Below are 20,811 nucleotides of genomic sequence, written 5' to 3' on the forward strand. Positions count from 1 at the left end.
CTGTTAATTACTAAAGCAGGCACAGGTCTGCACCTGAGTGAAAATATCAAACAATTTTGCTAATTAACTTTGATATGAAGAGTCTCACCAAGGCTTAGGAGGGTTATCCCGACACTGGTGCACCACAAACAAGTGGGCTTTGTACTTGGGAGCTAATCCAGGAATAATTGCCTAGATGCATCATTCAAAATTGCATTCGCAAACGGTGCGAATCGCATAATTCGGCCATTTGCTAATGCAATTCATGGTTTTGGAATGCATCAATTATTAATGTGTTTTCGCATTTTTAGGAATCGCAAAAACATTTGCGATTTCTTTAAAAAATTGCTAAGTTTGCGAATCGCATTTAATTTGCGAAAAAATGCAATGCATGAAACATCGCAATTTGCGATTTTTTAAGAAATCGCAAATTGGAATTCTTACATTTAGAAGAAGTTGAACCTGGTGCTAATTTAACTAACTTCTTGCACTGCAGCTGTCAATCATCAGTGCTGCATATAAGGACCTCATAGACCTTGAATTAGCCTTTCAGGATGGCAGCACTTTTCTTTTTGGCTCACAGGCAGAGGTTGAGAGTAGCTGCAGGATGGCGGAGAAGGCTCATACAAGAGAGAATCTTCAGAGTGCGCATAACCTTACTAGGGCAGACTAAATCAGAGATATTTTCTAAGTATAGGCTGAATGCTACTTTAATATTAGATTTAATTCAAGAATTGGACCCAATTTTGCAGAGGCAAACACGCAGGACACAAGCCATACCAACCCATGTGCAGGTGTTGTGTTCACTGCACCTCCTTGCTTCTGGGTCATTTCAGGGTGTAATAGCCATTGCTGGTGGTGTCTACCAGAGTTCACTTTCCAGATTTTTTAATGCTTTTCTAAATGCCATGTTACAAAGAATAAGGTATCATATTAAATTTCCTAGCACACAACAGGAGTTAATGAAAACCAAACTGGATATCTACAACATGGCTCAATTTCCACATGTCATTGGCTGTGTAGATGGCACACATATTCCCATTTGCCCACCCTCTGAAAATGAGTATATTTTTCGCAACAGAAAATGCTTCCATTCCCTTAACATTCAAGCAATTTGTAATTCCAAAACCATTATCACAGACATAGTTGCAAGTTAACCTGGAAGTGCCCATGACTCCTACATTTTTAGACACAGTGCCATTCATGCTAGACTGCTTGCAGGTCAATTTGGTGATGGATACCTGCTTGGTAAATTTATTTTTCTACTAAACACACTTTCCCTTCATCTTCACACATTTCTTCTGTGCAATTTTTAAATTACATTGTTTTCTATTACAGGAGATAATGCCTATGCAGTAAGGTCTTATATCTTAACACCATACCTAAATCCAACTTCCAGGAAAGAGCAGAACTACAACCAGGCTCACATAACAACCAGGAATGTGATAGAGAGGACCTTTGGTGTGATGAAATAATGCTTTCGAATACTTCATAAAACTGGTGGAGCATTGCAATATCAACCAGACATTTGCTGCAAAATAGTAGCAGCATGTGCAATGCTGCACAATCTAGCAACTGAGAGAGGCATAGAACTTGATGAAGAAGATGTTTTACCTCAAAATGACAATCAGCCTCCTCAACCACAAGCAAGAGCACATGGACCAGAGGCAGCAGAGGGGAGAAGGAGAATGGCAGAGATCACACAGCATTATTTCTAAATGAGGTAGGAAACATACTCCGATTTTTTTTGGTTTTGCAATCAATGTAAATTTTAATTCAAAGTGAAACAGAAATGCATTTACTTCATGGACTTTGACTGTATCACAAACTTAATACTGTACTTTAAATCAGAAATGTTCAAATGATAATTATTGAACCATAGACAACTTTGACATTATTAATACCAATCAAGAGGCATCACAGACATAATGTCATTTCTTATGGCCATGCACTCCTAATGCCTTCCCTGCATTTTTTCCAATGTGCATGGCCATATTACTGGCATCATTCATCTTTCTATTACTACGCCGTGTTCCACTTAAGCAATGCTCAAGTGTGCCACTCACAGCACTGCCGGCACCACTCTCCCCCATTGGTAGTTGCTTTTCTGGGGATGCATTAGACTGTGAAATTCCTGATGGTTCATAGGTAGTCTCTATTCCCTTTTGAATATGTTCAAATGTTTTCATCAAGAGTACCTGGGTTGAAAGGGTCAGTTTGCAGAGGCCACGTGTACAATTGGAAAGGTGAGTCATTTGCCTGTTATGAGCCTGCATGTTGGTTAGTAGTCGCACCTGCCTTTTGCCGCTTATATTTTGCTGTTTTTGCATCAATGTGCACATGGTCTCCAAAGAATTGACAATGCGGTCAAGCTTCAATGCAGATGTTTCATGCCCTGTCTTCATAACATTTATCATTTTATTCATACTGGTAGATAATGAACCCATTTGTTTGCTGATATGTCCCAGTTTTCCTTTTATTATTCTAATGTCTTTGCCTTGCAGGCGCTGTACCTTTAGTATTTTGTCTTCAACAAGATTGCCAGTGATGGAACCCTCTCCAAAATGACCACTTTCTCTTACATTACCTCGGCGCAAAGAAAACTGCTGAAGTCTCCATCGCCTACTCAGACTTCTATTTGTGACTGTTGGAGTGCTTTGAGGTTGCCTTTCAGCTACATTGTCATTCTGCTCTGTTTCAGAATCAGTTTGCAGCAGTTGTCGCACTCTCTGTCTTTCCCCTGTTTGGATGCTGATGTGCTAGGGGCATTTCCCAATTGTGTTTCTTGAACTTCTTGGTTGTTGAAATCCCTCAAATCCTGCTCAATTATTTCTTGCAGTGCTTCTATGGTTTAAAAAATGCAAACATGATGTTACTTAAAGTTTGCACTTTCATTAAAATTATTAATAAAATGTGAAATTCTACACAATCACATGATCCCAGTGTCATTCATAATAGTTCTTCATAGTAATGAAGTTTCAATTACAAATTATTGTTTGTGTGCATGATGGACTCTTAAAAACTACATCTCCCATAATGCACTGCTCTCATTCACCTAACATTAAATAACTGTTGCTGGTAACACACTTATAACATATCATACACAACAGAATTAGAATTCTGTTAATCCAACTACTTTCACAACACTCTTGAAATTTCTAGGCTCCATTCACACAATCAAAAGCATATGCAATTCAATTACCTTCAGAAGGAGTTGGAATCTCAGAAGTATCAATGTCTATCACACCGATTACAGCCTCAGTCAACAGTGTGCCTTCCACCATGTCTTCCAGGGGAGTGTTGGGTCTATCCCTGGTTGTTCCACCTCCAGTTTTCTTTGCTGATTTAATCCTGTTTGCTAGCTTCTCTTTTGCACGACTGCGCAGGTCATACCATCTTTTTTGTAAATTGTTTATATCACGATGTGCCACTCCTACTGCATTCACCTTTGCTTGTATGGAAATCCATAGGTTTCGTTTTACAGCCTCAGGAACCTTCAGAGACAGCTCACCAAAAAGCTGTTCCTGTCTTGCAGTCACCTCCTCAATAAGAATTTCCAACTCTTGATCAGAAAACTTAATTTTCCTTTTCCTGGCTGGCCCCTCTTCAACAGGATTCTAATTTTCCATTTTTCAAAAGATTTGTCAGGCACACACTGCAGCAGCAACCTCCTGGGAAAGCTCACTAAGCTAACTGCCAAACCTCACCTTCAAAAATGGGAGCAGCTGTGCCTAATTGCTGTTCTGGCTTTCAGGCAGTTGAATCAATGAGATTCGTCATGTGTGTAATTTTGCAATTTGCGATATCGCAAAATGCGAATTCGCAATTAAGAATTCGCAACTTTACTGCGATTCGGTAAAATTCGCGATTTTTACAGAATCGCTATAAAATTGCGAAAAAAATGATGCATTGACATTTGCAATTCCTTATTTGCGATTCCTTATTTTTTGCAAATAAGGAATTGCAAAAAAAAACGTTGATGCATCTACCCAAATGTGCTTACTTTATCATATCTAAAAAGGAAAACACAAAATAATGCTGATGAGAAGGAAGCCCTCTCCCTCAACTTCGAAAAAGTGATTGATTGATTGGAGTGGAGCTACTTGTTTCACATTATGTGTAGAATGGACCTGGGTTCATAAGTTCTTAACAATAATGAAATTGCTGTATAAGCAACCTACTATGGTAGTGAACTGCAATGGTTTGATGTCCCCAGTCTCACCTGCTTTTATCTGCTGGCATTAGAACCTCTCTACCTCTCACTATCTGGAGCTCAGATGGCACTAGGGGGTAGACACAGTGGCAGACAAACTCCAACAAATGTTTTATGACAATAATATCTTACTGACCCTTTCTTCACTTGGTACTTCAATACAGGGTCTATTGGAGAAAACTACTCACGGTTCTTAAGGTATAAAATTAACTCATCTAATATCAAAGCAATACCTATGACTAGAAGCACGACTGCACACATTCCCAGAGGATAGCCATACCAGTGGGCTTAAATCAAAATGAAGTATCTGGGTACTTTGATTAGTGACAAAATTTCGGATACGATTGTAGACCACTTAAGAATCTTGCAAGATCAGATGCAGAAAGATTTAGCAAAAGGGTCCAAACTACATCTCTCCCTATGAGGTCCAATTCATACAATCAAAATGATGGTCACACTACGGTTCAACTATGTATCTGCTATAATATCTCTTGGAGTCTCTCGTACCTTACTTCGAAGCAATAAAACCCAAAATAAGAAATATATACGGCATGGTGACACACCAACACTGGCTATGTCAAAGCTCTATGTAGCCACATACTCCAGAAGTCTAAGCTTACAGGAGCTAGAGCTATATCATGCTGCACAGAATGTATCTAAAATGGTCACCATTGTTGTAGTGAACTAGTGACTCTGGACTGAGCAGTGATTAAAAGTGACCTGCGGGGAGGCATGACAGGTTAACACAAAGAGATGATGGACAGAGCGTTGAAACTTTTCAGACACTCACCCCAGTCACAGATCTGGGTTGAATCCATCATCACTGTTTAGCTCACTTTGCCACTTCAGTTCAGACTGTGGAGTGACAGATTCTCAGTCAATTTTAAAATACCTAATTGGGAAAGACGGAGCTAACAAAAACCTCATTCTAATGAACGTAGGGGTCCATTACGATGTCATTCCCACCGTCATCTCTTACTGCAGTCAGACTGCAACATTAGGACGAGGTCGGTCAGAACGCATTGGCTCAAGGGACCACCAGACAGCTTTCAATGGGCTCAAGGAGCCATTTGGGCGGTCAGTCGGATTGCATACCCCACTGTGGATGCGGTGCCTTCTCAGGCACCGCCATGGGGATTACTATCCACCTTTCCATCATCCATTTCACGTTGGTTCTTCTGACGTGAACAGGCTGTTCCCTATGACCCTCCGCTATGGATCCTGGCGGCTAAACATCCCTGAATTGTGTCACAGGCACTGCATGTGCCTGCCACAGGGTGCAGGAATGTTTGCAAACATCCCTTTTGGCATTGGAGCTTGTGCTGTGGCCCTTTTCCAGGCCGCAGCACATGCCTCAATATAAAGAGGATTGTTTCTGACCACCTTCCTGGCAGTCGGATCATAATTTGGCGGACAGGACCGCCGACTGCCTGTCATCCGGTCCCTTCCCCACTATGGCAGTCATGTGCTCATCCAACCGCCATCATAATCCGCCCCATATTTAAGATTTCGGCAGATGTCACTGCATTGTTAAACAAAATAACTCAGTAATTGGCTACTATGGTAACAAAAGGATATTGACACTCACAACAATTTAGTTTTAGGTTAATTTTAAACCTTTCCTGAGTTGCAATAAGAAAGTGCCCTGGTTGCATCCCAGGATTCGCGATACAATTAACTGATGCATGGCCCCGTCTGGCGTACCTAATTACTGAGTTAGGGGGCTATAAGAAACTTGTATTATGTCTTTATGAGACTCTCATAGAAGAGCCATTTTCCAAGTCCACCTGGCAGCTACTGTGGCTTAGATGGCAGCCAATGATACAAAAATAACTCAGGGAAGACAAATGTCTCAGCTGCTTTGTGAGGTCCGCAGGGGTTTGAGAGGGGGCAGCTTATCTAAGACTGGCACTGGTCAGCGTATAAACTACATGAGGCAACATTGTAACCTGCCTTGCAGTGTTGCAGATGTTCCCCCCAAGTGGGAGGCATGACTCATATTCTATAGCTTTGCCCAATACTGAAAGTGTACCGGGGTGGTATGTGATTCCCATTAAGGCAGCAAGTTGTTGGAGTCCGACTCTTTCTATGGAGCTTGTGCTCCTTCATGACACTGGGAATGTAGTGGGCAACAAGAATCGCTGGAAGAAGTGTCTGTTTTCCACTCTTGCAGTGACAAACTGCTTGCTAACACACTGGAAATCTGCTTCTGCCCAACAATACATGAATGAATAGAAACCATGATGACTACTGCCATGTCCTAAAGACTACTTTACAAAATCAACAATCAAGTCTGCCTCTTTGAGAAGATCTGGGACCCATACTTGAGTTTATGATACTGTCCAAAGTGTTTAGCCACGCAGCACATAATTTCCCCACTGGGCAAATTTCTGTAATGGAACCAGTGCTTATATAAAGCGCGTTGATGACTTAATTTGCACTATATAAAAATGCAAAAAATATAGAGAAATTAAAGAAGTTCTTGTGAGATCTTGAAGTGGGAGTGCGAAAAGATGCACTCTGCACAATGATTACATTATTCATGTTTGAATGCAAGGGCTATCTGGCTGGGGTAACAGGGAGAGGGGAAAGAGGCACCGGAGGCATCCATGGCATGATGCTGCACACCCCTGAACTACTGTTTACCATTGGCCTGTTGGTATACATGCACTGTTCACGTCTGGTTACTGTTGGCCCTGGCATATTGGTGGTAACTCTTTACTTATTTTTGCCATTCTTACCATAGGGGTAGCCAGCAAGACAATGGTGGACGTGGCATCAGGCATAGTGTTGGTCCTAGCATCACGGTATCATTTCTTGTCATATTGCACATAATATTCATTCAATCAATAAAGCAGCAGTAGGGGTATCTGGGCGCTGGCTGCATTGACAGCTACCTACAAGTAAATCAGTGGTGGTTCATTTGCAAACTATATGGAATGCGAAATCTATCAACATGTTAAATGTGCATTTAAACTTGCCAAAAACCAATAAAGAAATTCTGAGCATTCTTCGCTTGATTATAGATTTGTTACATAATACATCAACTGAGGATAATTTCAAGATTTTTACCCAAGAAATGCTGTTTCTAGCTGAAAATGATCAAAAGTTACTCAAAATGCGAAAACACATGTTGCTATGCAGAGAATGCAGTTTGCAAAGATGGCCTGTACGCCTTTGAGTTGCATATTGCTGTATTTAGGTTGAAATACTAATAAGGTTAAACTTTTCTTCAGACAGTGTTAAAGTGGAAACATAACATAATAATTACCTGATGTGCCGAATCATGCTGCATAATTAGCATTTTCTTTTCACATATTTTAGTAAGCCCTGCCACATAATTTGGCCCTCCCTTGCTGTATAATTCCAGTGGTCCTGATGTTATGTTGTTTTGTTATGCGTTGTGTAGCATACAACTGCCATTACTTAAGCCCCGGCTGCCCCTGGCTCTGCCTCTTTTTCGGCTTTCCGCCCGCCTGAGCGCTGCACCCACCCTATCCTCGTACCCAGCGCCTCGACAGGTGGCGCGAAGTGATGGAATGTCTTAACGTTATCTTTTGTGTTGCAGGCGGAGTTACAAGGCGATCTGGAGGCAGACAGGTACAGTAAGGGTACCTCTGCGACAGACTGGTACAGTAAGGGTACCTCTGCCCAGGACAGTAAGGGTGCCTGGGACAAGGACCTGGAGCCGCAAGAGGTTCCGGGAAACCACGATGGCACCCCGTTGGTCCTTCGGGCGGTCGGGGGGCCTGAACCGACCGGGGGTGTGCCATTCGCTCCGCCCTGAAAGGGGGGGGCGGGAGTATAAGATAGGATCTACAAGGTGCTGCACCGTCCGAGCATCGACTCACCATGCTGGCTGGCTCGTTAGGCAGGCGGGACAGCGAGGGGCTGCCTGCTTTGGATCGCCCGTAAGATGACCCACCAAACGTCATACGCTTGTTGTATGAAAATAAACCTGCAGCAGTTCTTACCCATAAACACGTGTCCAGCAGGGCTTAATTTGAGCCGGAGCTTGCCGGTGCTTAGCACCGGCACCTAATTATGAGGGCCGGGTCTACAGTCACGGAGGCACGCTGCATTAAGAAGTGCACATGTCCTAGTTGTGCGTGGCACTGGCACACACAGAGAGCATGTGTACTGTTCTACTGCTGTGGTACCAAGTGCTGTGCTGTTTCCTGAAGTTTAAGAAAGCTACCGCCGACGAGTCATACAGACAGTACTGGTTGTAGTTGACTCGAATCGATCATGCATGCTGTAAATTGTAAACACAAACACTTACTGTCGTGTTGTTCGGTGACGTCACGTGACTGACAGTGCTAGAGGCAGTGACGCCTGCGTAGAGTGTGCAAATTAATGTGCGCGCATTTTCGCTGCCCGCCCCAGCATACCCGCACCTCTCCGTCCTCACCAGCAGCCACTAAAGTTTTCACAGTCAACGCAACCAACACACGCCGTTTGAAAATATTATAACGGGAGTCGGGACTCGGGAGCGACGACACAGGCGAGGTTGGCTACAGTTACTGCTGCTGCGCTGCAGTACATTATAGCCCCAAGGTCTGGACTGCTCAGCAGGGGAGGAGGGCGACCTGGGTGAGCGAGGCTTGCAGCAGAGCCTGGCAGCGTGATGGTGATTACCGGTCAGGTTTTTTAAAAATCATTATGATCTTGATTGGTGGGCCGGCGCTGGTGGCAAAATCATCATGGTTTTGTTTAAATAAATCAAGCTGCGCAGATGAGGCAGGGCAGGGCCTGGTAGGCTGCAGGCGCAGGACAATTTTTTATTTTTATATAATTGTTGATTGTGACAGCCAGGTTTGATCAGACCGGCGGCAAATCATGAATTAAAAAATAAAGCTGCGCAGGTGAGGCCTACTGGTTTACTTTTTTGTTGATGATGTTCACGTCACCCAGATCATGAGAGGTTGTTTTTGATTTTTATCGCCGTGTTTGATCATCACGATCATGTTTTGTTGGCAGTAGTGGGTGCACTGATTGCAGTGGATCACAGTGGCTATTTGTTGCGCAGTTCTGCGGGCCGGCCCGGGCTGCCTGTATGTATAGTACTACAGGATGGATTCAGTTTCATTTCAGGGCAGGGCACCCAGGCTCATCTGTGGGGTGGGGGTTGGGTTGGGGCTGTGGCTGTGCGCGGCAAGCAGCGTGCTTGCCCACATTTTTTCACATTGTAAAATGCGCGCCCATTCACTGCTTTGCCACCACAACCCACCCCACCCCAGTGATAACGACGGTCAGTTCATGCTCAATAAAGTAGCTCCGATAGGAGTTCCTTAACTTTGATGATACAGTCCCAATTATTGTGATATTCTATGGGCAGTGTTTATATATTTAGGTGTGTGTGTGCCCTCTTTGCCTTTGGGGCGGTGCTACTCTTCATCTTCTGTGTTTGACCATTCACAAAAAACGTGAGGCAATTATTGCGTTACACTTTCCATTCTCGTGCCCGTGTTAATAGTTTCAATCATACTGATCGAAAATCCAGTGAATAAATACACGGCACCAACAAGAAAAAAGACCACTGCCTCGTGAGTTCAAAGTATAAGCATTCCTTAATTTAGAGCATTGGACCATGCGCAATGATGGCACTTGTTTGTACCTGGTTTGGAGGCCAGAATGGACGAATAAGTGTGGCTAGCTGAATCCACGTTTTAATTTCGAGGTGCCACTTATGCTGTTAACCATTCACAAGTCCTAAAAACAGAAGTGGGGGGACGCTGGCACCTCGAAATTAAACCGTGGAGGCAGCTAACCACACACAGTATGCAGTCAGACCATTTAAAATGTTCCTCATCACAGCATGTCAGAGTTTTACAGATACATACACTTTGTGAGTGTGAAGGGCAGTGCGGTGGTGAGGAGTAGGAAGGGATGATGAGGCAAAGGTACGATGGGGTGAGGTGTAACACAGATCCCTCAGTGAATATCTGTTTCATACTTTCATTAAACATTATGGGGGTGGGGTGGGTGGGTCAGTTTGCCAGTATATTCTTGTTTTAAAAGCAGCTGGTGCCGAGTTCCTGGGCTCCAGTAATATTCAGGCATAAATTAAAATGTCAAGATAACTCTGGCGATTAATCGTCTACCTGGAGAGAGCCAGGGGCTTTGTCTAGGGGAAGCTGTGACTGCTTGATAGGTAGTACAGGGTTGTATACCTTCTGCAAAGAAGGTTTACCATGCAGATCAAAAAGTGCATATAATGTAAATCGATCAGTGTGTTACTGCTTCTGTCCTTTTGTTACTTGCAGTTTGTAAGTTAAAATCCTATCATAAAACAGCAAGCTATTAACTAGTCTGTCTGTCATCAAAGAGCTGCATGCAAAGGGCAAGTTATATATTAGAGCTATATGTTTTTGGGGCCAATCTTTCATTATCCTAATTTTGGAAAAAGGGTCTAATGTGGGTAGAAATCAATTCTTTTTCAAGAGAACCCCTAACAATGCTGTTATGTTTTAAATTATGCATTTGCGTTTTTCCAGACTTTGAACTCTTTAACTATATTGCCTACAATGACAATCATAGATGACATGTGACTCCTATACCTTGTGGTCCTGTCTGATTTGACATTCCCTATATACTGAGTTACACACGTAGGATTATATTTATGCAATGTGTGAATGATGCAAAGTGCTCTGACCACTTACACTGGTATGAGAGGCACTATTAAACTAAATTAATGTAAGAAACTGGGTACTCTGCTACAAAATGCTTCCAAACAGGGCATTACACGTCGGTGATTGTTCAACAACTTTGAGCAATGTTTTTAATTTTTAGGACTGCCGGAATGAGCAAGGCTCATTTGCTATGTTTGTCCTTAGTGTATGTTTGGGTTTTTTCACAATCTTATGACTTCTTCAGTGAGGTAACATTTAGGGCAGCACCAACACTCTAGAAATTGTTCCAGTACCACTGGCTTGCGTGCCTTTCTTTGACATGTTCATGCTTTCTCGCTTGTATGCCTTTGTGTGATATTTCTATGCTTTCTGGCCTGGTTGGTTGACTTTGTATGACGTTTCCATCATTTCTTTCCTGGGTGCCATTGTGTGACATTTCCATCATTTCTTTCCTGGGTGCCATTGTGTGACGTTTCCATGATTTCTGTCCTGGTTGCCTTTGTGTGATGTTTCCATGATTTCTGGCCTGGGTACCTTTGTCTGACGTTTCCATGATTCCTGGCCAGGGTGCCTTTATCTGACGTTTCCATGATTTCTGGCCTGGGTGCCTTTGTCTGATGTTTCCATGATTTCTGTCCTGGGTGCCTTTGTGTGACGTTTCCATGATGGCTGGGTGCCTTTGTGTGACTTTTCCATGATTTCTGGCCTGGGTGCCTTTGTCTGACGTTTCCAATGTGGGTGGAGCTAATATAGTAAGTGAGTGGAGCCAGTGGAGGAAGTGGGTGGAGCCATATAAAAGTAGGTGTGGCCTCCGACAAACATTTGAGCACCTGCACTTCATATTTTACAAATTAAGCATTGATGTCCAGTGTATCATTTATGGGGCTAGATGTGCATGATGTTGGGTGGGAGCGGATGACGGTGTGGACACTAGGTTTCCAAAGCGCTGAGGTATATACAAGAGACGCGCAATAGCTCAAGCGTAACGGGGGCGGTTGGTGCGCCGCATATACACAGATGCCCGTAAAATCATTTGGATGCTATCAAACCCATGATACCACATAATTTAAGTGTAAACCCCCTCCCATTACCATGATCATTTAGCTCTGTTGTGTTGCACACCCGTCTGTTGACTGGCTGCGGACGCTACTTCTTGGCAGGAGTTCAGAAAGCAGTTTCCGGTGTCAGCCCACTCGGTGCACGCAACGTCTGTGTATCAGAGACCGAGATGAGCTGCTCACCCAGTGACCCAGCCTTGCTTTCCCCTGTGCACTTTGGTACTTTTTTTAGCTTTCTTTCCCGAAATACAGGACTGCTCGTCCCATGATGGAGACAAAGAAACAGGTCCACTGGGGCTGCTCACACCTGAGGTTTGCAAGAGATGACTTGAGGATTGTGTGAGACCGGCTGTGCGGAGCCAGCTAGTGCTTCAGTGTCTTGACAGGAGTAGTAAGCAATATATAAATACCCATACAATATCACATGGCATCCCACAGGGCACTGATGCGAAGGAAGTACCAGTCTGATGGTGCACAGACTTCACTGTTATAGGATCACGGAGGCGAGAGGAGGCGCTAATAGATCATGCCAGAGTGTGCGCTGTTTGCTTCTTAGCACTAGTTTATGGCGCTCGCACCGATCCCATACAAAGCCAGAGCAAAGGACTTGCCATGGGCATGACTGACATCTCCTGTGCACAGGGCATTCCTTGAAAAGACAGTTAAAGGAGGGTGAAGCAATGGATGGATGGATGAATAGGTCATGGGTGCACAGGGGAACACCACGGACCATCCCTCAGACACCACACAAGATAAGATCCCTCCAGCACTGCTTCCCCAGGCCAGAAGCACACTTGTCCCTCACCCACAACCCGGCTTTCACCTCATCAGCCACTCGGGACTCCAATCGGTGACTGGAGGAAAGAGGGTGGAGAGAATGTGAAGTCGCTCCCGTAGCATCCCGAGAGGTGGTCTGGCTAAAACCGCAGCTGGTGTGTGTAAGTTACCCCTGGGCACGAGTGAGAATTGGTGCCCAGCAGCAGTCAGTGCTTTGTTAAGTTGCATGTTGTCCCTGAGGTACAGGGGCATAATGCAAACTCGGGCAGCCCCTGCGGCGCAGGGGCACCCCAAGCCTTCAAGACCCCAACACTTTTTGTGGGCCCCCTTAAGCCCAAAGTAAATGAATATATGAGAGTTATGAAAGGCTGGAGGTTCTCTCTTCACATTGTGCGGGGGAGAAGAATCATTTTGTGTTGGACCACTGCTAAGGGGTGCTTCTTTCTAAACCAGAGCACCTCACCTACCTGGCTATAACCCAAACCTGCCTTTCTATAGAGGGAGTGAGTGAACACGACGTGCACAGCAGTACATGGCTCTTGACATGCAGCATACCAGTTGCACACATGCACATGTCGAGACCAGAGGACTCCGGCAGCAGTGGGTGTTACTGGCCCGGTGGCCTCCTTACTGCAACGCCGAGAGAGACTCGTCCAGGCGTTCAGTGTATGAAATGAGAAAAGAGCCTGTCCCGCTGCTGAGAGCACTTCAGTCAGCGGAAACCGGCATGTATGTGTGACTTGATATGCAGTGCACATCCAAAGACACTGCCGCCCAGACCCCAGACACACGTGTAAGCCACAGAAATCAATGAAATAAAGTGCACAGGCCCTACAATCTACACAGCAGTGCCACCGACACTGTAGCCTGCACCTTACCACCACAGACACTGCCAACCAGGTGCAAGTACCTTGAAGTGAACGGCAACACCATAGACATTGCAGCCCAGGCATAATTGTTTGGAAACACAAAGCCTAGGGAAATAAGAAAGCTCGCTGCTCCGCGACCTCGCTTAATTGTACAATGGCCAGAGACTTGGATATAATGAAGGAGGCTGAAGGGAAGCAGTGGAGGGAGGAGCGGGAGAGGTTCACTATACAATTAGACAAAAAGCACAGAAAAAACACCAAGACCGGGGTGATGCAAGCGCTCGCTGTAAGGAATGCAGCTGCCATCGAAACCTGACCCAAACCAAATGGCCCCTGCACACTGCTGCTGGCTCCAGAGAGCAAAACGCTCTGGGAGTGAACATTTCAGGAAAAGCTTGGACATCCACATGCTTTTGGCCATTTGTGTGCTGAAGCCAGACGCAAAGGCCAATAGCTTGTGAGCACCACATGCACGAGCTTCTACTGAAGCTGAAGTGATTCCAAGAGGTCGATTTCCTATGCAGCGCTTGTGCTGCCTTAGGCTCGACCTAAAAACTATCACTTCTGAAATGCTTCTGCATGTTAACCCCTTGCATGCTGATGACGGAGCGGTTCCGTCATCAGCTACGGGTGAGCCGTGCTGATGACGGAACCGTTCCGTCATGACTCCGCCCGCGCAAGGCGGAGTCAGCATGGGCGGGGAATTCCCGCCGCACGCAAGGGGTTAATGAAATAGACTGTGCTTATGACTTTCAAGGCTACAGCTCGAACACAGTCTCTAAGAGCCAAATCAGACACTCGGCTTGGCTCTCGGTCGGCTCTCAATGTAATTTGTTGACTCTCTCACCTCTAAAATGTACTCTATAGTATACCTTTAAGTTGGATACATTTGGAATTATAGTAAATCTATATTTACTCATATATACTTATCTTCACAATTTGTGGTAGTTGATATTTTGTCCATGGTATTTTGGCAGGCAAATATTTTTGCCCTCATATTCTCAAGTGCAACCCACGGGGCACTGTGCATTATACTTAAATGAACCTTCTATGCACAATCTAAAGTGTGAAAGGAATGTCTGTGAATTATTTAGGTACTTCAAATGTTACTAATTCGTTTGTGGTCACCCAAAACATCACATCAAAATCTTCCCTTTGGTAATAATTTTCCAGATACTAGTGCTCTCCATTCGAAATCTCTGATAAAAATCAAAAAATCTTTGCTACTGCTGTTTGCTTGTACCCCTGTCAAGAAATTACAGTTGACACTTTCACATTTTCAATATTCAACACAGGCTTTTTGGAACAGCTTAAATTCAAATATTAATATTTCTCTGGGTCTTCACGTGTCAAGAAAGCATCCATGCTTTAGCAGTCATTTTAACAAACTTACAACAAAAAAAACTATTCAAATATGTAATTAATATCTTGCTTAACATATATTGAGGTAAATATAAAAGCAATCAGCATCCCATTCTTTTTCTTTACCTTGTAAGAGGCAGAACAAAAAAACAATCATCCAACACTTGGACATCACAAGCTACACAAGTTTACTCAGTCAGTCAGTCAAAATACTTTATTCAGTTAACTAAAACTATAAAAGTACAAGCGATAAAATCTAATAAATACATTATAAATATAAAAATCTCTTCCTTCAAATCACCAACACAAACATCAGAGTACATCAAGTTAAATAATTACCAGATGTTACTACATAGAAACTATATATATATATATATTCACTGAAAAAACTATAGGTTTCACACATGTTATAGTTAGCTGGACATTCCACTCTTACAAAACCATTGAAATTCCCCCGTTATAGTTAGTTCAGCTAACTATAACTCGTGCGCCCGCAATGCACTGCGGATGACGTCACATATTACATCACTCATGACATGGTCAGTGACATCACTCATGACATCACTGATGACATCACTGATGACATCATCCAGTGAATGTGTGTCATTCTGAAAAATAAATATTTTTTTATATATGTATATCTAAAGGTCGATGGAAGAATAAATGGGTAAATAAGTGTCTAAATTGATGTTTTTTTGTAAAAATGGTTGGATAACTGACTTAATAAGTGTATCTTAGGGAATACATGTTTTAGCGAGTAATGTTTAAATATGTAAATATCTGTATCAGTGTCTCACTTTGTGTATAAGTGGCTGCATGGGTTGGTGAGTAGCTACATGAGTGTCTATGGGCCATATGTATCATTCTATCGTTTTGCGAATTCCAAATAGCGAATTTTAAGGAATCGCTATTTGGAAATCGCAAAACGGTATGTATGTAAATAATCGCTATTTTTTAGCGATTTCCAATAATTCCTTATTTGCGAATTTCTCAAGTTGCGAATTCGCAAATAAGGAATACATCCCATTCATTTCTAAGGGCCTCTTGGCCCATAGAAATGAAAGGCAAAATTGCGATTAGCAATTTGCTAATCGCAAATTTTGCGAATTTTCCAGGGTGCAGGGGTGTCTCAAGAACACCCTGCTGCACCCCTGAAAATGACATGTGTGCGCATATGGCGCACATACATGCCCAAAGGGCATGTATGAGCGTCACATGGCACCTTTTGTTTTAAAAAAAAATGCTTTTTTAAAAGAATTCGCAATTTACTACCAACTACAAGTTGGTGGTAATTTGCGACATCTTATTCCAAAATCGCAATGTTTAAATATTTCATAAATATCATTTAGGAAATCGCATTTTGCGATTTCCTAAATGCTTGTGCAATGTTGAGGATTCGCAAATGTTGCGATTCCTTAACATTTGCGATGCGATAATTTCATACATCGCATTTCACGTTTTTCTTGTCGCAAACACTGCGAATTTCTGATTCGCAGCGTTTGCGACAAGAAAAACGCTTCATACATATGGCCCTTTGTGGGTTATTAGTTGGATTTTTTAGTATCAGAATGAGTGTCTGTATGGTTTGGTGGGGGGTATTACTTAGCGCACAGATGCATGAATGACTGACACTGTTTGTATGTGTTTTGAAGACAGCATGTGTCCAGGACTGTATGGGTGGATGAGTGTGTCTATGGGTGTGTTAGTGAGTGAATGACTGTCTCAATAGTATCTTTATGAGTAACCAAATTTGTTTTAAACTAGTACATGTGAGTATTGATGTATATAAGTGAGTATATGTGAGTGCGAGAGGTTGAAAGAGTTCCTGTATAAATAGGTATGTGTTTCTATAAGTGATTGTTTACGAGAGTAGGTACGTGTATGTTTCTGTAGAAGTAAGTGTAGTGGTGTGTGTAAAGCTGTATATGCAAGTAAATGGATGTTTGATAGTTTATTTGCATGTGTGAGTATGTATGTGATTAACTCTATGGATGAGTATTGGTGTGTAACAGGATGTATAGGTGTATGAGTACATATGATGAGTGAGTACATGTATGAGTGACTATATAGAACTGTTGGTGAATGAGTGGATGTGTATGTAGATGTTGGAATTACTGAATAGGTTGTTCTAACTGGTATTGGTATCTCCATTTTTAAAAAAACTTTAGTTTCTATTTTTGAATGTATGTATCAAAGGTTATATTAGGGTGAGAGGAGGTCTGCCACTCTTTCAAAAGGATGATGTTATAAGTGATGTCATGTGAGATGTCATCAGTGATGTCATGAGTGATGTCACTGACCATGTCATGAGTGATGTAATATGTGACGTTGTTAGAAGGGGCGATCCCAGGGGGGACAGAGGTCGTTCTCCTGACCACCCCGTGACCCGCCTCTCCCAGGAACGCTGCAGAGCACAGGCGTGAGGCCCTACAGGAGAGGGCTTCGTATTTAGGATCGTACATGCTGAGATTCCACCACTCAATAAATGGACACCACACAGAGATTACTGAATGAAAGGTTCTTTATCAAGCAGTAGTTATGAGTTACTTTCAGGTCAAATAGTCAAATATTTACATTTAGGTCGAGGGTTCGTAAGTTCTTGGTTGCAGGGGTGTGGAAAGCGAGACAGTCACAGTACTGGGGCCAGTACGACGCGTATCCGGCGCACGGCTCTCAATCCTCTAGCCGGGGGATACGGGCTGTTGTAGGCGTCGGTCGCACTGGTTGCTCCACTCACCCTCCTCGAGTTACGTTGTTTTGGTAGCGTCGTTGGTCCAGCCGGACCAGAGTACTCCTCGAGCAACGACCAGGTCAGCAGGGCTCTGGCACGAGTGAACGGAGTGTCCTTCAGTTCTTGGGGAGCCGCGACCACGTCAGCAGGGCTCAAGCAGAGGTTGTTGCAGCGTCATAAGGTTTCAAGGGAGCCGTGACCAAGTCAGCAGGGTTCAAGCAGAGGTCAGTAGATTTTAAGGGAGCCGCGACCAAGTCAGCAGGGCTCACGCTGAGGTTGTTAAAGTTTGAGGGAGACGCGACCGAGTCAGCAGGGCTCACAAAGGTTCCAAAGTTCGGGTAGCGATCCTTTCGTGAGATGGTTGAGCCGCGGCCAGGTCAGCCGGGCTCTCTTCTTCCAGGATTCATCTGCCCACTAGTTCCAGAGCGGCCCTGGTTATAGTCCTGTTCCCCTTTGAAGTCCCCACCCTCGCAGGTGGGGATCTGGTGCCCGGGGCTGATTGCCGGGGTTTCCTGCTATCCGGACCTTTGATCCTGTGAAGATGGGTCCGGGGGTTTCCAGACACCCAGCAGGGAGTGGGGCCAGCTCTCGAGGAAGCCGGAGGGGCGATTGAACCAGTCTTCAGGGGGAGACCAGAGGTGTGATCGAAACTACTCCACCCTATCTCACTCAGAGGAAGTTTTGCGGGGTTTTGCTGGGGCCGGGATCATGCAGGGGGCCATGGAGTCAGGGATGTTAGGAAAGGGTGAGGGCTACTGGAGGCCTTCGGGCATGATGCGGGTTGGAGGCGCCCAGTACCGGGGGAGATAGATGGCGGGATACAGGGATGGTCGTCCGATCAGTAGGGTCATGGAGGGAGTGATGGCGGACAGAAGATGGGAAGACCGGGTGTTTCTGCTGTACAGGGGCAACTATCGGGGCGCTGAGGGTTGGGGGTACCACGCCACAAGTCCAGGTCTAACAGACGTCATCAACAGTGCATTGCGGGCGCACAAGTTATAGTTAGCTGAACTAACTATAACGGGGGAATTTCAATATATTTTTAAGAGTGAAATGTCCAGCTAACTATAACATGTGTGAAACCTATGGTTTTTTCAGTGAATTTCAAAGGTTTTGTAAATGTTAATTTTTAAATGTATTGATTATTGTATTTCCTTTTTTTATACTAATTTCCTATATTTTTATTATAAATATTTATATTTATTTAATTTTGTAAGTTATATTTTGTATTCTTAATGTAAAATAATAACAAAAGTAAATTCATTTTTTTTATTAATTATTTTTTTTTCAATATATTAAAATTAAATTCTATATAATTCCTTTTTAATTTTTTTTTGGTAATCGTACTGTACGCATACGGAGATTGCACCATCCTTCGTACATCTAATCGTACTCTGCGTGTACCTGCGCACAGGTTAGAAATGCGATTTCACGTTATGCGTCGCAGTAACGTCATGTACGGCGTCCTGTACGCGTACGGCGCAAAAGTTTCTAATTGTTTAAAAACATATATTTATGTATTTAATGTACATACTAAGGGAAGACATTATCTGGGATAATCAAAAAAATAGTTTTTAACTTTTAATAAGCGTATATTACTTTTAAAAGCAATTACGAAAATCGCGGCAGTACGTCGTCCGTACTCGCATCGTAAGAGCACTATAAGCGTATCGTAAGCGTACTCAAAGCCATGTGACTTTAAAAGAAGAGATTTGATTGGTTCAATACACATCCTATTCCAACTGTTGAAAGACCTATCCCATTTTAATTTTAAACTTACAAGAAAGTGGGTAGTTTGCGCGTCTGCAGCCTTTCTTATTTTTCACCTTATTCATCTTCCACGCAATCAACACATCATCCACACATACACACAACTACTTGCTGCCTTTTTTGGCAGGTGTTATCAATTATTCTTCAATTTCATATTCTGATTTAAAGTCAAGGCCCTACATCGAGCCTTTTTGTTATAGCTACTACCCCGGCCGAAGGTAGTGGGAAATTTGCGCACTTGCTACCTTTCTATCTGAGGTTATCAATTATTGTTCAATTTCATATTCTGATTCAAAGTGAAGGCCCTTTATCTGACCTTTTTGTTGTAGCTACTACCCCAACCGAAGGCAGTGGGAAATTTGCACACTTGCTGCCTTTCTTGGCTGGGGTTATCATTTATCCTTGAATTTCATATTCTTCTGATTTAAGGTCAAGGCTCTTTATCGAGCCGTTTTGTTGTAGCTACTACCCCGGCCGAACACAACATGAGATGGCAGGTCTATGGAAAGCATCTAAATCTACAGCACTACATGCCAAAAAGAAATGCTTACTGTGTAAGTGACATTTTCCATCTGTAAGATGTAAGATCTGTCAAAGCAGTGTATTTGGTATGTAGTATTTACAATGTGACGCATCTGGAAGATGCATCAAATTGTAAAGCCCTGACCCAGAAGGAGGCTTTCCTGCGCAGGGGGGGGGGGGGTGTTCTGGCGCAGGAACACCTCCTAAAAGTGAAATCTATAAAATTTCATTCAGTCACTTTTGAGCTTATGCTGCATCAAATCCCTGCACCTGCTTGAAGCAGGTGTAAGGATTGACACAGAATTATGAGCACAGTGCCCCAAAAGCATTGTTGTAGCTACGTTTTGCTTACAACGCAAGTCAAGCAGTTTTACTTACCTGCCGCCACCGCCGAGAGTCATTCCAGGCCACAATAGAACTCGCCAGAGCTGACGCCCAAGCCGCCACCGCCGAGAGTCATACCCGGGCATTGGAAACCGCGCCGCCGCTCCGGGAGGACTACAACTCCCGGCAGGCATCGCGGCGGCGCGCGGGAGTGACGCGGAGCGCGCCAGCAGGGCGCAGACAGCTGCATAAAGGGAGGAGGAGACCGGCAGAGCGGGGGGAGATTTACTTACCTGCCGCCACCGCCGAGAGTCATTCCAGGCCACAATAGAACTCGCCAGAGCTGACGCCCAAGCCGCCACCGCCGAGAGTCATACCCGGGCATTGGAAACCGCGCCGCCGCTCCGGGAGGACTACAACTCCCGGCAGGCATCGCGGCGGCGCGCGGGAGTGACGCGGAACGCGCCAGCAGGGCGCAGACAGCTGCATAAAGGGAGGAGGAGACCGGCAGAGCGGGGGGAGATTTACTTAGCTGCCGCCACCGCCGAGAGTCATTCCAGGCCACAATAGAACT

The 20,811-nt window shown here is 44.0% G+C and overlaps 1 pseudogene; it reads right to left on the reverse strand.

Moving 5' to 3' along the window:
- Positions 1-1,910: 1,910 nt before the first annotated feature.
- Positions 1,911-20,811, reverse strand: part of LOC147731736 (uncharacterized) — a 46,679-nt pseudogene continuing 27,778 nt past the window's right edge.

Source organism: Lissotriton vulgaris, chromosome 2_1, assembly GCF_964263255.1.
Source record: "Lissotriton vulgaris chromosome 2_1, aLisVul1.2, whole genome shotgun sequence".
Classification (NCBI taxonomy): Eukaryota; Metazoa; Chordata; class Amphibia; order Caudata; family Salamandridae; genus Lissotriton; species Lissotriton vulgaris.